This window comes from Diabrotica undecimpunctata, chromosome 3 (assembly GCF_040954645.1).
Source record: "Diabrotica undecimpunctata isolate CICGRU chromosome 3, icDiaUnde3, whole genome shotgun sequence".
Classification (NCBI taxonomy): domain Eukaryota; kingdom Metazoa; phylum Arthropoda; class Insecta; order Coleoptera; family Chrysomelidae; genus Diabrotica; species Diabrotica undecimpunctata.
The window spans coordinates 28,859,089-28,871,691 of record NC_092805.1 but is presented as its reverse complement, the minus strand read 5'-3'; the positions used below and the strand labels follow the sequence as shown (position 1 = coordinate 28,871,691).

Genomic DNA, 12,603 nt, shown 5'->3' with positions numbered 1-12,603 from the left:
ATATATATATATACACCAGCGACAAACCAGAAGAAGAGGTAATAATGAGCCATCTTTTAAAATGATTTCTAAAAATCATACATTAAAGGATATAATAGACTGTGTCAAGAAAAAATCAAGCAATACAAGTTGCTGAAAATCATTTAGACTTAAGCATTTGCATGTGTCTAATCAAAGTAAATGAATAACCGCGAAAATACGTAGTTTTATTAGTGTATTTATGGAAAATATGGAGAATAATAAACTTAATAATAATTTTATAATTTGATTTTACATTAATGGCCCTGTCGGGCCGATGCATGTATGGGATAGATGCGCCTCACTAGCAATTTTGAATGGGTTATCCGTTCCCTTTAGTCATGAAAAATGCGTATTTTAGGAAAAATATACCCGAATATGAATTACAGTAGTTTGCAGAACATTTTTGCAGAATTAAGTAACTACAAAACATTCCAAGAGAACGAATCTGAGTCTCAGCTATCTAATTTGGAGACCGGTACCATACCAGACGACAAACTATCAGATTCTGATGTTAGATAAACTGATGATCTTGTAAAGAAATGTTTTCTTAAAAATATTATAATAAATTATAATAACATAATAATATAATAATATACAAATACGAAGCGTGTTTTTTAAGTAAGTACCGTTTTGGAATTAAAAAAAGACGTGGAAAGATATGGTAATAATTTTATTTTTACATGAAAGCCTGTACCTTAATCTACTTGTCTACATAATTTCCGTGAATATTGAGGCACTTGTCATAACGTGGCACCAGTTTTTGAATACCCTTCTGATTAAATTCTGCCGCCTGACTTGTTAACCACTGCATCACAAATGTTTTGACTTCGTTATCGTCTTGAAGACGCTGACCGCCCAGGTGTTTCTTCAAGTGCTGGAACAAATGGTAGCCGCTGGGCGCCAGATCAGGGCTGTATGGAGGATGATCTAGAGTTTTCCATTTAAATGATTTGATGAGATCTTTGGTCTGATTAGCCACATGTGGACGGGCATTGTCATGCAGCAAAACGATACCCTTACTCAACTTGCCACGTCTTTTGTTCTGGATTGCACGACGCAGATTTTTCAATGTCTCACATTAAGACGCTGCATTGATTGTCTAATTACGAGGCAGAAACTCCACTAGCAATACTCCTTTTCTGTCCCAAAAAACTGTGCACATGATTTTCCGGGCAGAAATTGTTTGCTTAAACTTCACTCTTTTGGGTGATGATGAATGTCGCCATTCCATGGATTGTTTCGATTCTGGTGTGACGTAGGCCACCCACGTTTCGTCACCAGTAACAATTTGGTCTGAAAAATCTTCACCTTCACTGTGGTACCGCTCAAGGAAAGTCAATGCACTACCTAAACGTTGGGTTTTGTGCAAATCCGTCAACATTTTTGAAACCCAACGTGAACACAATTTCCGGTAATTCAAGTTCTCGGTAACAATTCGATACAAAACACTACGAGAATACTGTGGAAAGCAGTCGGACAATGATGCAATTGTAAAGCGTCTGTTTTCTCTCACCTTTTTGTCCACTTTCTGCACCAAATTTTCATTAACGACCTAAGGACGCCCACTCCGTTCTTCATCATGCACATTTATGCGGCCATCTTTAAATGCTCTCACCCATCTCCTTACCATTCCATCACTCATAATGTTTTGTCCGTAAACTTCAACGATCTCACGATGAATATCGATCGGTTTTACACCTTTAGCACTAAGAAATCGTATAACAGCCCGTACTTCACAATCAGCGTGACTCACAATTGTTGGAGGCATCTTAAACACTGGAGTAAACAAGTATACAATGAAGAATCAGACTGTAATGGCGTCAGTGCGTAGACAAGAGATGTAGGTAACCAGCGCTCATGCGCGGAACGCCGACCGTAGCGCTGCGGCGGCGGAATCGCAAAACGGCACTTACTTAAAAAACATGCCTCGTATAATATATATTAATAATAACAATTAAAAATCTCCCGAAGTCTCTTAAACGTCATTGCTTCTTTTCTAATAATATCCTTCTAAAATAAAAAGAATATACTAATTTAATTTAATTATTTGAGTATTTTACATTTTTAGGAATATAGTCGACTCCGGCTCATCCGCTCAGTCGACACATTATTAATGAAAATAAAAACTTATTTTATAAACTAGATCTAGACTAATGTATTATTTTTATTAATATTGGTAGAAATCTAATATTCTGTTGTTACAGTTCTGTTGTTACAATGTAAAGTGACCAATAAGAAAAAAATTTTTTCTTATGCGCCGCCAATGATCGAATTTAAAATTTCCGAGAATTCATTCATTATAGACACGTGATTTCAGCTACTTTTTACCACTTACGACGTGTGATTTCGGATGACTGATTTCATTTTTTGTTTGCGGGAGTATAGTAGCGATTCTTTATAATACTTTTTAATTTATCCATTGTTACTAAACTCCTTTTTTTAGTATAAACAACTGTTAAAAACTACAATAAAAAATGTATACATAATTGTTGTTTCTTAGCACTAAATTCGTTCTAAATGAAGTCCTTCGAGGTCAGAACAATTAATTAAAATCTGGTCAACAGAGTTCTAATACAATTTGGAAAGTCTGGGAGGAAGAAAAACACGCGAAAACTTCTTGACGGAATTTAAATTAATCTATTAGCTGAGCTCATTCATTTCTGACGTTCGAACAAATTTATATTGAAATTCTTTAACCAACACACCCGAAGAATTCGTAAGTAAACTAATGGAGCAACTCTTGTTTTAAAAACAAAAAATATGGTTGAAAAACATTACGGGTTTTAACTCAACATAGGTATACCCATCGATAAAAAATTGTAGCAAAAATTAGCGCATAACTATTATACTGAAAAACTTCCGTAACTTATAAAAAGTAATCTACATTACGGGAACTTTTCGAGAATTACGTAACTTATTGTTCAACAAGAAAATGACAACTTACTCGTGTAACTATAAAGTGACACTGGAGATGAGACTGTTATTGTTGCGCATCGACTAGCTCTGTATCTCAGGTGTAGATAGGTCTTATCTTAAATGCAAATCTGAACAAAATGAAATGACAGGGACAAATAAGGGATTATATTAACTAATCTTATTTATTATACATCTTATTCTAATGGCGCTACAACCCTTTGTGGGTCTTTGCCTGCTAACAACTTTCTTCCATCTTGCCCTGTCGTATACTTTCCTCATCGAGTTAGAATCTATGGAGAGGGCATCACGTGACTAAAAACGACCTCACTTCGGCAATATTGTTAAGATTATTTTGACACTTTTGATAGATCGTATATGTTTGTTTACGTTTGTTGTTTTTCGAATATTTTTAGTTTTACAATACTTTTATAGAAACTGTAATAATATATTGTGATAGTGCATAATAATGGTTTCTTGTTCTCAACGTAGTTGCAGTAGCAGAAGCAATGTTAATAAAAAATCTTCAGGAATAACGTTCTACAGATTAGTATACAAATATGTAAACAAAGTAATGGCCCGTACTTCAGAGAATAACTTAATAGTATTTGACTGTATTAATTTATCTTTATGTATAATATATCGTGTTTTTAGTGTTTACTGCGGGATAAATAAATCATAGTTTATTAAAAATGTATTGCACTTTTTTAGATTATGATTAAATCTTCTGAATAACTAGTCATATTTTTATAGTAGTTTTAATATTATTGAGTCCGGCCATGATCCCACCGCCAAATTGGTATCATCGTTAGCCACGCCTACCTACGCCGTTTTTAATACACACGTTAATATGCCCATAGCTTCTCCATAGACTCTAACTCGATGACTTTCCTTCACCACTGCCTAATGTTCATGGTTTTAAGATCTTCCTCTACATCGTCTAACCACCTTTTACGGGGCTTTCCTCTTGTCCTATTTCCTTGAGGTTTTCATCTCTGGATTACTTTTATACCTCAATTATCTGGCATTCTTTCCAAGTGGCCAAGCCAGTTTAGTCTTTGTCAATATACAAATCTAATGATTTCTGCGCTCTGCATTGCATTACTGTCTCCAAGAAAGTTAAGCGTGATGTCATATGATAGGGGGCTCGGCATGTTGTCACCCAATCCAGGTGACAGCCGGCTACCTTGAGGAGTGAGCAATTATCTACCGGCGACGCCACTGTTAATAACAAGACATCGTGTGCAAATTCAACAAAAGTTATTTAACAAAAGTTACAACTCGAAAACATAACGAATATCAATACAATAATTTTAATTTAATAGAATATTACTTTAGTTGTTGCCTCTGTAGTTAAAGTGCCAATATAATTACCTGGCTGTAAAGGGGACCCGGTTCGAATTTAAGCAAGATGAAAAATTTCGAATTGTATTAGATTTATTATTATAAAGAATAGTTCTAGAAACATTTTAGGCCTGTGTTCAGGAAATATCTGATATATGACAAAAAAAAAGAGTTTATTTTTTCAACTTTAACACCCCGTTGGTTAGGCACCAACGATATTAGACCCATTGCAGAATATTTTTGATTAACTGGTTTATACCAGACGTTAATTAACCATCCTCTTATTTTTCATAAACATTTATTAATTGTTATTCCATAAAAGTCCGACAGTTCCCCGATCACAGCTTTAATGTTGATTGGTCGAATAAATTATCTCATAAAACGAATGAAAACCACGTCTGGCCAATTTCATTCTTTCGCCTTTGGAGAGAACACAACGGTTATGGTGTTATTGGTCTTTTATAACTCCATGCTCCTGCATCGGCGGTTGGCAGTGCACTTTTCTTTTTGCGAAAAATGTCGTTCCCTTAATGGATAATTTTTGTCCGATGTGTGAACCTAATAAGTCCACGGGGTGGCGTTTGAAAAATTATTCGATCGATTTTCTATTTCAGATAAAGATATTATTAAGCATTACGTTTTATTTGAACAAAGACGAGATTAGTTTTGGAATTATAGCACGGAAGGAAAAGACAATTTTAAAAATATTGTACAGTGTGTCTACTTAATAACTTTTCAGTATTATTCCAAAACTATATATCTAAAGCAATTTAGGTTATTAATCTTCTGTAAAAATAATATCATATCATTATTATTATCTACATCTGTAGAGTAGAAAGAGCGAGTTAAGTCCCACAGCACTCAATTGACCCATTGTGTATCCTCCCAGGGAGCTGCCGTCCTTAGCTTATTGTCCAACCTGCCATTTCTAGAAAGGTGCTTTATAGCAGACATGCTCTACAGTTTCGTCTTCTCGTTCAAACTTGCTGCATGGAGGTATATCTAATAGCCACAGTGTGTAGAGCTGTTTTGCTTAGTTGACAATGACCAGTTAAAAAAATTACTGTCAAGCGTTAGATTTCTCCTAATCATTCCCAAGTACTTCTTTGTACATTGAACATTCTGTATATTGGTATTAAATTACAAATGAGAAGAGCTTATTTCAAACTAAAATTATAATTGCATTTTATAGCAAGAAAATCAACATTCTGTATCTTGGTATTAAATTATGCATGAGAAATACTTATATGAAAAAAAAAAAAAAATTATATTTTATCCCAAATTTCGAAATTCGTTCACACAAAAAAATTCTCATATTTATGTAATTAAAAGATTAATAATAAAATCACATCACTGTTATTTAGTTGGTATCGACCTGGAATTTCCACAAGAGCAATAAAACAGCTGGAAGAACTACAATACGATGTGACTGCAATCCAAGAATCAGATGGACTGGGTCTGGGACAATCCAAATGGAGAAGTCAATAGTGTTATGGTCTGGACATGAAACACGTCATGAAAGAGGGTGTGGTTTTGTAATAAGCGAAAGGATCAAATCAGCTATACTAGATTTCAAAGCAATTAATGATAGAGTCTGTAGCATAAGAATAAAGGGCAAATGGTTCAATCTATCGATATTCTCAGTGTATGCACCAACCGAAGAAGCAGCAGAGGAAGAGAAAGAAGAATTCTATGACTCCCTAACCCGATTATACACGGAAGCCCCAAAACATGACATCAAAATAATATTAGGGGACTTAAACGCAAAAATAGGCAAAGAAGAACACATAAGGCCGGTAGCTGGAAATCAGGGTCTACATGACATTACCAATGACAATGGTTCAAGGCTGATTGAGTTTGCAGCAGGGTGCAACATGATTATCAAAAGCACCCAATTTGCCAGGAAAAACATATATAAGGTAACATGGAGATCAAATGATGGAAGAACGAGGAACCAAATTGATCACGTATTAATTGATGGAAGGCATTCCAGTAGTATAATAGACGTAAGAACTAGACGGGGACCAGATAGTGATACAGACCATTTCCTAGTAAAGGCCAAGCTCAGAACTAGAATCTCAACACAAACAACAGACAAACAGATGAAGATCGAAAGATGGAATGTGTCTAAATTGGAAGAAGAAGAGGGAAAGAGACAATACCAACTAGAATTGAGAAACAGATTCCAGGTGTTGAAAATGAAAGAAAATGAAAGAGAAAATATAGACCAGAAATGGCACTCCATTAAAACGATCATTACAGAAACAGCAGAGAAGTGTATAGGTCGGAAGAGAAAAGCAAAAAGAAATAAATGGTTTGATGAAGAATGCGAGGATACCTTAAAAGAAGCAAACAAAAGAAGAATCGACTACCTAGCAAACCCGACGGATGAAAAGCGTGAACAATACAATAGAGAGAGAGCCTTAGCCAGAAGAATAGTAAGGAGAAAAAAGAGACAACATTTACAACAACAAATTGAAAAAGTAGAACGTGAACACAGAAGCAAGCAAAATAAAAAATTCTACAAAGAAGTAAGACAACATAGGAAAGGTGCATATATAAGAACACCGAACTTTGTGAGAGATAAAAATGAGCAAATGATTACAGCTGAAAATAAAATAATCGAAAGATGCGCTGAATACTTTGAAAGTCTTCTAAATGTCCAGGTAGACGCGGATGGAAATAAAGCAAATTGTGAGTACCAAACGGCCGAGATAGAAGTACCTCCGCCAAGCCTGGAAGAAATTATCACGGCGATAGAAACCCTAAAAAATGACAAATCCCCGGGACTAGACAATATTGATGCAGAACTGATTAAAAAAGGAGGGCATGAACTTAGAACTAAAATACACGAATTAATGAAAGAAGCCTGGAAACAAGAAATATTGCCAAAAGAATGGAGTGGCTGTATTATCGTGCCAATACATAAAAAAGGCAGAAAGGATACATGTGGCAACTACAGGGGAATCTCACTAATCGGTACTACATATAAGATATTAGCTTCAGTTGTACTAAAACGATTACTCACATATACAGAGGAAATTATTGGCGATTACCAATGCGGCTTTAGGCCTAGAAGATCAACAATCGATCAAATATTTACTATCAGACAAATGCTAGAAAAGTATCGGGAATATAATAAAGAAGTATACCAGATCTTCATAGATTTCAAACAAGCATATGATTCCATAGATCGCTTAAAACTGTGGAGTGCAATGATGGAGTTAGGCGTACCAAAGAAGCTGACCATGATTGCGCGAATGTGTGTCAACAATTCCTTTGCACAAATTAGAATAGGAGGCAAAACTTCAAAGGCTTTCGGCATAAGCACCAGACTCAGACAGGGAGACCCGCTGTCCCCATTAATATTTAACCTAGCATTGGAATATGCAATGCGAAAAATCTATACCAGAGTCAAACCAGACATAACTGCCAGAGGAGCAAAGATGATTCTCGCATTTGCAGATGATGTAGATGCAGTAGCACAGACAACACTGGAAGTTAAGGATATAGTATCGAACTTTGAAGAAGCAACACTAAACGTAGGCCTGAAAATAAACGAAGAAAAAACTAAATACATGGTCGTATCAAAAAAGGAACGACAGCGAATAAGACAAAACATTACCATAAACGATCATAATTTTGAGGTGGTCAAAGAATTCAAATACCTAGGAGCAACAATTACCAGTGAAAACACAGGAGAACGGGAGGTTGAAATACGAATACTGGCGGGGAATAAATCATTTTTTGCCATTCAACATCTAATGAGGTCAAAGCTTCTCTCAAGGCGTGCCAAAATCCAAATGTACAAAACCATAATACGACCAGCAGTGACATATGGAAGTGAAACATGGACATTGAGAAAGAAAGAAATCAATAAGCTATTAGTATGAGAACGCAAAATCCTGCGAATTATATATGGTCCTTGCAGTGACAAATGAATGGAGGAGCAGATACAACAATGAAATAGAGACTCTCTTTGGGAAAGGAAACATCGTAAGATACATAAAAGCCAATAGATTAAGATGGGCAGGCCACGTGGTACGGAGTGATGACGACAGACTGATTAGCAATGTATTTTGGGAAAGACCAGATGGTAGAAGATCGACAGGAAGGCCTAGAAAAAGGTGGAAAGACGCAGTCAGGGAAGACCTGGAGAAGATGGAAGTAAGACCATGGGAAATAATAGCACAGGATCGGAATCAATGGAAGGCAATAGTAAACGCGGCAAAAACTCACAAAGAATTGAAAAAGCCAATGATGATGATGATGATGTTATTTAGTTCATGGATAATCTTCACTGTTCAATAAAAAAATATAAAATTGGTACAACCTGAATTATCCAAACGCTTGTGTAGCTTGTAGAAAAGATATAATTTTTACCAAGTAGGTACTTAGGCTGGGATTTCAGAACGTTGAATCTATTGGCAGCAGAAATATATATCCACCATAAAAGTCTATAGGATGGGGCAACTAAGCAAACGGGATATTTCACAGAAGGCTCTTATGTAACATGATGAACCATAATAGCAAATAACGGTCTTCTTCTTGATGTGCCATCCGTTACGAATGTTGGCGATCATCATGGCAATCTTTATCTTATCTGCAGCAGTGCGGAAAAGCTGCACAGATGTTGTATTGATCCAGATTTTGAGGTTTTTTAACCAAGATGTTCTTCTTCTTCCTGGACCCCGTTTTCCAAATAATTTTTCTTGCAGGATGGCTTGAAGGAGAGCATATCTGGATTCATTTCGCATAATAAGTCCGAAGAATTGTAACTTTCGAGATTTGATGGTGGTCAGTACCTCTCGTTTCTTATTTATTCTTCTGAGAACCTTCTCATTTGTGACTCGGTCAATCCACGTGATCTTAAGTATTCTCCGATATAGCCACATCTCAAATGCTTTCAGTTTTCTGCACATATCTTGTTCATAAGAACCTGTAGGTCTTCTAAGTTGCCCGCAAATACTATGGTGTCATCTGCATATCTGATGTTGTTTATCCGGTAACCATTTAGTAGAATACCTTTTTCAGTTTCGTGCAAAGCTTCGATAAATATTCTTTCAGAGTACAGATTGAAGATTAGAGGAGATGAAATACAGCCTTGCCTCACTTCACGCATGATTTTCACATAGTCAGTGTGTTCACCTTTAACTCTGAGGTTTGCTGTCTGATTCCAGTAAAGATTTTTAATTATTTTCAGGTCTTGATTGTTAATTTCTGCTTCTTTTAGTATTTGCATTATCTTGGAGTGCTGTATTCGATCAAACGCTTTCTCGTAATCAACCAGACATGCGTATACATCGCAGTTGACGTCTCTGCATCTTTGGAATAAGACTTGTACTGAGAACAAAGCCTCTCTAGTACCAACAGCATTTGTGAACTCGAACTAGTTGAGAAAGAGAAAGATATATAAATTGAAGGTAATTTGGATGTTTCCGCACTTGATAGATCGGTAGCGGGATTAACATTAATTTAAATATTTATTAAGACTTATAATTTGCATGAATTATAAAGGATTACCTTTTGAAACGATTACACTATTCAGCTAAGTAACCACTTGCAGGAATACCAAATAGTAGACAGCTTCAACTATTTCGGATCTTGTATAACTAACGATGGTAGCTGCGTAGCAGAAGTTTGGAGAGGTATTGGTTTGGCAAAAAATGCGATAAGCGGCCTAACTTAAGTTTGGAATGATAGATCTATCTCTCAAAAATAAAGATGAGATTGGTGAATGCACTTGTATTCTCAAAATTTTTATATGGAACAGAAACTTGGACTCTTCGCGGACAAAAACGGCAAAAAATTGATGTATTAAGATGTGATGTTCTCATCGAACAAACGTTTCCATTCTTAACCCAATTAAAATTACAAAAGGCTGTCCACAACATGTCTGCAGCATTCTACAGTTCTTTGGTCACGTTGTTCAGAGAGGTGACGTTAATTTACAGAGATTAATTGTTTCTGGAAACATTTTTTTTATTCTCTATATACACATCTAATTTTTCCTCTGTGTTCTTGTCCTGTTCACAGCATTATTACGCAGACGATACCCAACTTTATATGTCATTTTATCCAAATGAGTGTAATCAAGCGGTAAATGCAAAAAATTATGGCCTTCTTCACCTGCAGATTTTTTCATCATCTGCATCAAAAACTCAGAGGATCATATTTGGGAGGAATCTCCATAGGAAAATTTTTTTAGAGAATTAGGCCAATCGAATTGTCTTAGGAAATGAAAATTTAATTTATAGCAAAAAGATTAAGCCTAGGGGTGTGTTGTGACGAAGATTTAAGGTTTACATATCACGCAGTGTTTTTTTTTTATGGCTTCGGCAGTTTGCCATACAGCCAGTTACATGATCTTTTAATCTCATTAGGCGCAGTAACATAGACTAACATAGATAAATTTAAAGTTGGGAAATCAGTACAACATTTAACAAAAAAAAGAGAAAAAATATATAAACATACACATATATATCCATAAACACATACAATTAACATGGGTCACTCGCTTCACGTCCAGGGGCCCATCAGGACATTATAATATATAACATACACAGGAGAACTAGGCCACGGTAAATAGCATTAAACATATAAAGGAGAGAAAACAAAGGTAAAAAGGTAAAACAAATTTTTTTAACTAAAGAAAAATATTACATTTTGTCAAAAAATCGATTATGCAATCGTAAATTAATCTATTTTGAGTGGCTAGGGCAGATAAAACGTTAAACGGAGATTTACCGGTAATATGAACTATATTATTGTATAATAAGGTGGATTCCAAATTATATTTGGCACAACCAAAAATTACATGATCTAGGTCACCTTCTACTCCACATTCCACACAGTTTTTACTCTCGATCACATGAATCCTTGCAAGATGAGCAGGAAAACAAGCATGTCCAAATTTAAGCCTAGATATGGTTGTTATATAACGCCTAGGGACATTATAAGTTCTGTGCCAATATGCAACAGGTACAGTTGTGTGTAAAGAAGTGTATCTATTTGGGTTGGTAAAAGAAAACTCAGACCATAGATCACTCCATTTATATTTTAAAACTGCCTTGCGAGAAGTAACCAAATCAGAAATACTGGGTAGATATTCTGTGGTATCCACTAAATAAATACTTAATTTGGCTAGTTGGTCCACATGTTCATTATGTTTAATTCCACTGTGTGCTTTTGCCCATATAAATATCACATTTTTTTTTATTTTCCTTAAAGTGTTTAACTAATTTTTTAATTAATATTATGTAGGGATTGGAGTATGTGGTTGGAAAAAAAGATTGGTAAATGGCTGTGAGAACTGACATGGAATCTGAAACAATAATAACGGAGGATCCCTGTTAGAAACAAAAGTAGGGCTTGATTATATGGCAATTGCTTCCGCACTAAATATGGAAATATTTGCTTTTAATTTAAAAATTTTTTCTACCTTCTCCATGGGGATGTAAAATCACGTAGTGTTTGTTTACAAAGAGCTTACACCGTTTTAAAATCACTGTATCAAAGCCGAAATTTATTAAGTAGGGCCAGCAAGTCATTATTATGTAATGCTCTGGTTTTATCAAAATTAAATTATTGTGACGTCCTTTACAATGCGTGTCTCACTGAATTTGATTCATGGAGAATATGCGTTTGCGTTTTATTTTTGGCATCAGGAAATTTCATAGGATAAGTCATGTCTTCACCCTAGTCAAGTGGCTAAATATGAAAAATCGTCGGAAACTTCATGCTTTATGTTTTTACCACAAAATCATTCAAAAGAGAGTTCCACCATATCTGTACAATCGAATAACTTATAGGACTGACGTTCATAATGTTAATCTTAGACACAAGAATACTTTACCCAAACATACAACATATTTTTTTAGATGTTCATTTTCGTATTCAACTGTTTGCAATATAAACAGTGTGTTCTACAATATTAGAACTTTGTCTAGCCAAGTTCAAGAGATTAATTTATGAGCAGTTGTTAGCTGAACAGTAATTTAAAAATTTAAGAATTTGAAAAAATAAATAGTTTATAATTTATAGGGTCTGCGTAGCGCAAGCGGTAGGATGCTTGCCTCGCATGCCGGTGGTCCGGAGTTCGAATCCTACCGCCGGCAAGAACAACTAGACATTTTTAAAAATCAGGTCCCAGGTCGACTCAGCCTGAATAAAATGAGTACCTTGGGTAAAACCAGGGGTAATAATAGGCGGTTGAAGCGTAGCACTGGCCATGTTACCTTCCTTGTATACCGTAGGCCCTGGATATAGCAGACTACCCTGCTATACTCCCAAAGCCGCGAAGCGGTATAAAACGGAAGATTATTA

The 12,603-nt window shown here is 35.5% G+C and overlaps 1 protein-coding gene across 1 annotated transcript in view; it reads right to left on the bottom strand.

Annotated features, from left to right (window-relative positions):
• Positions 1 to 12,603, bottom strand: part of LOC140436605 (potassium channel subfamily K member 18) — a 269,235-nt gene that overhangs the window by 14,368 nt on the left and 242,264 nt on the right. The gene's annotated exons all lie outside the window — the stretch shown is intronic.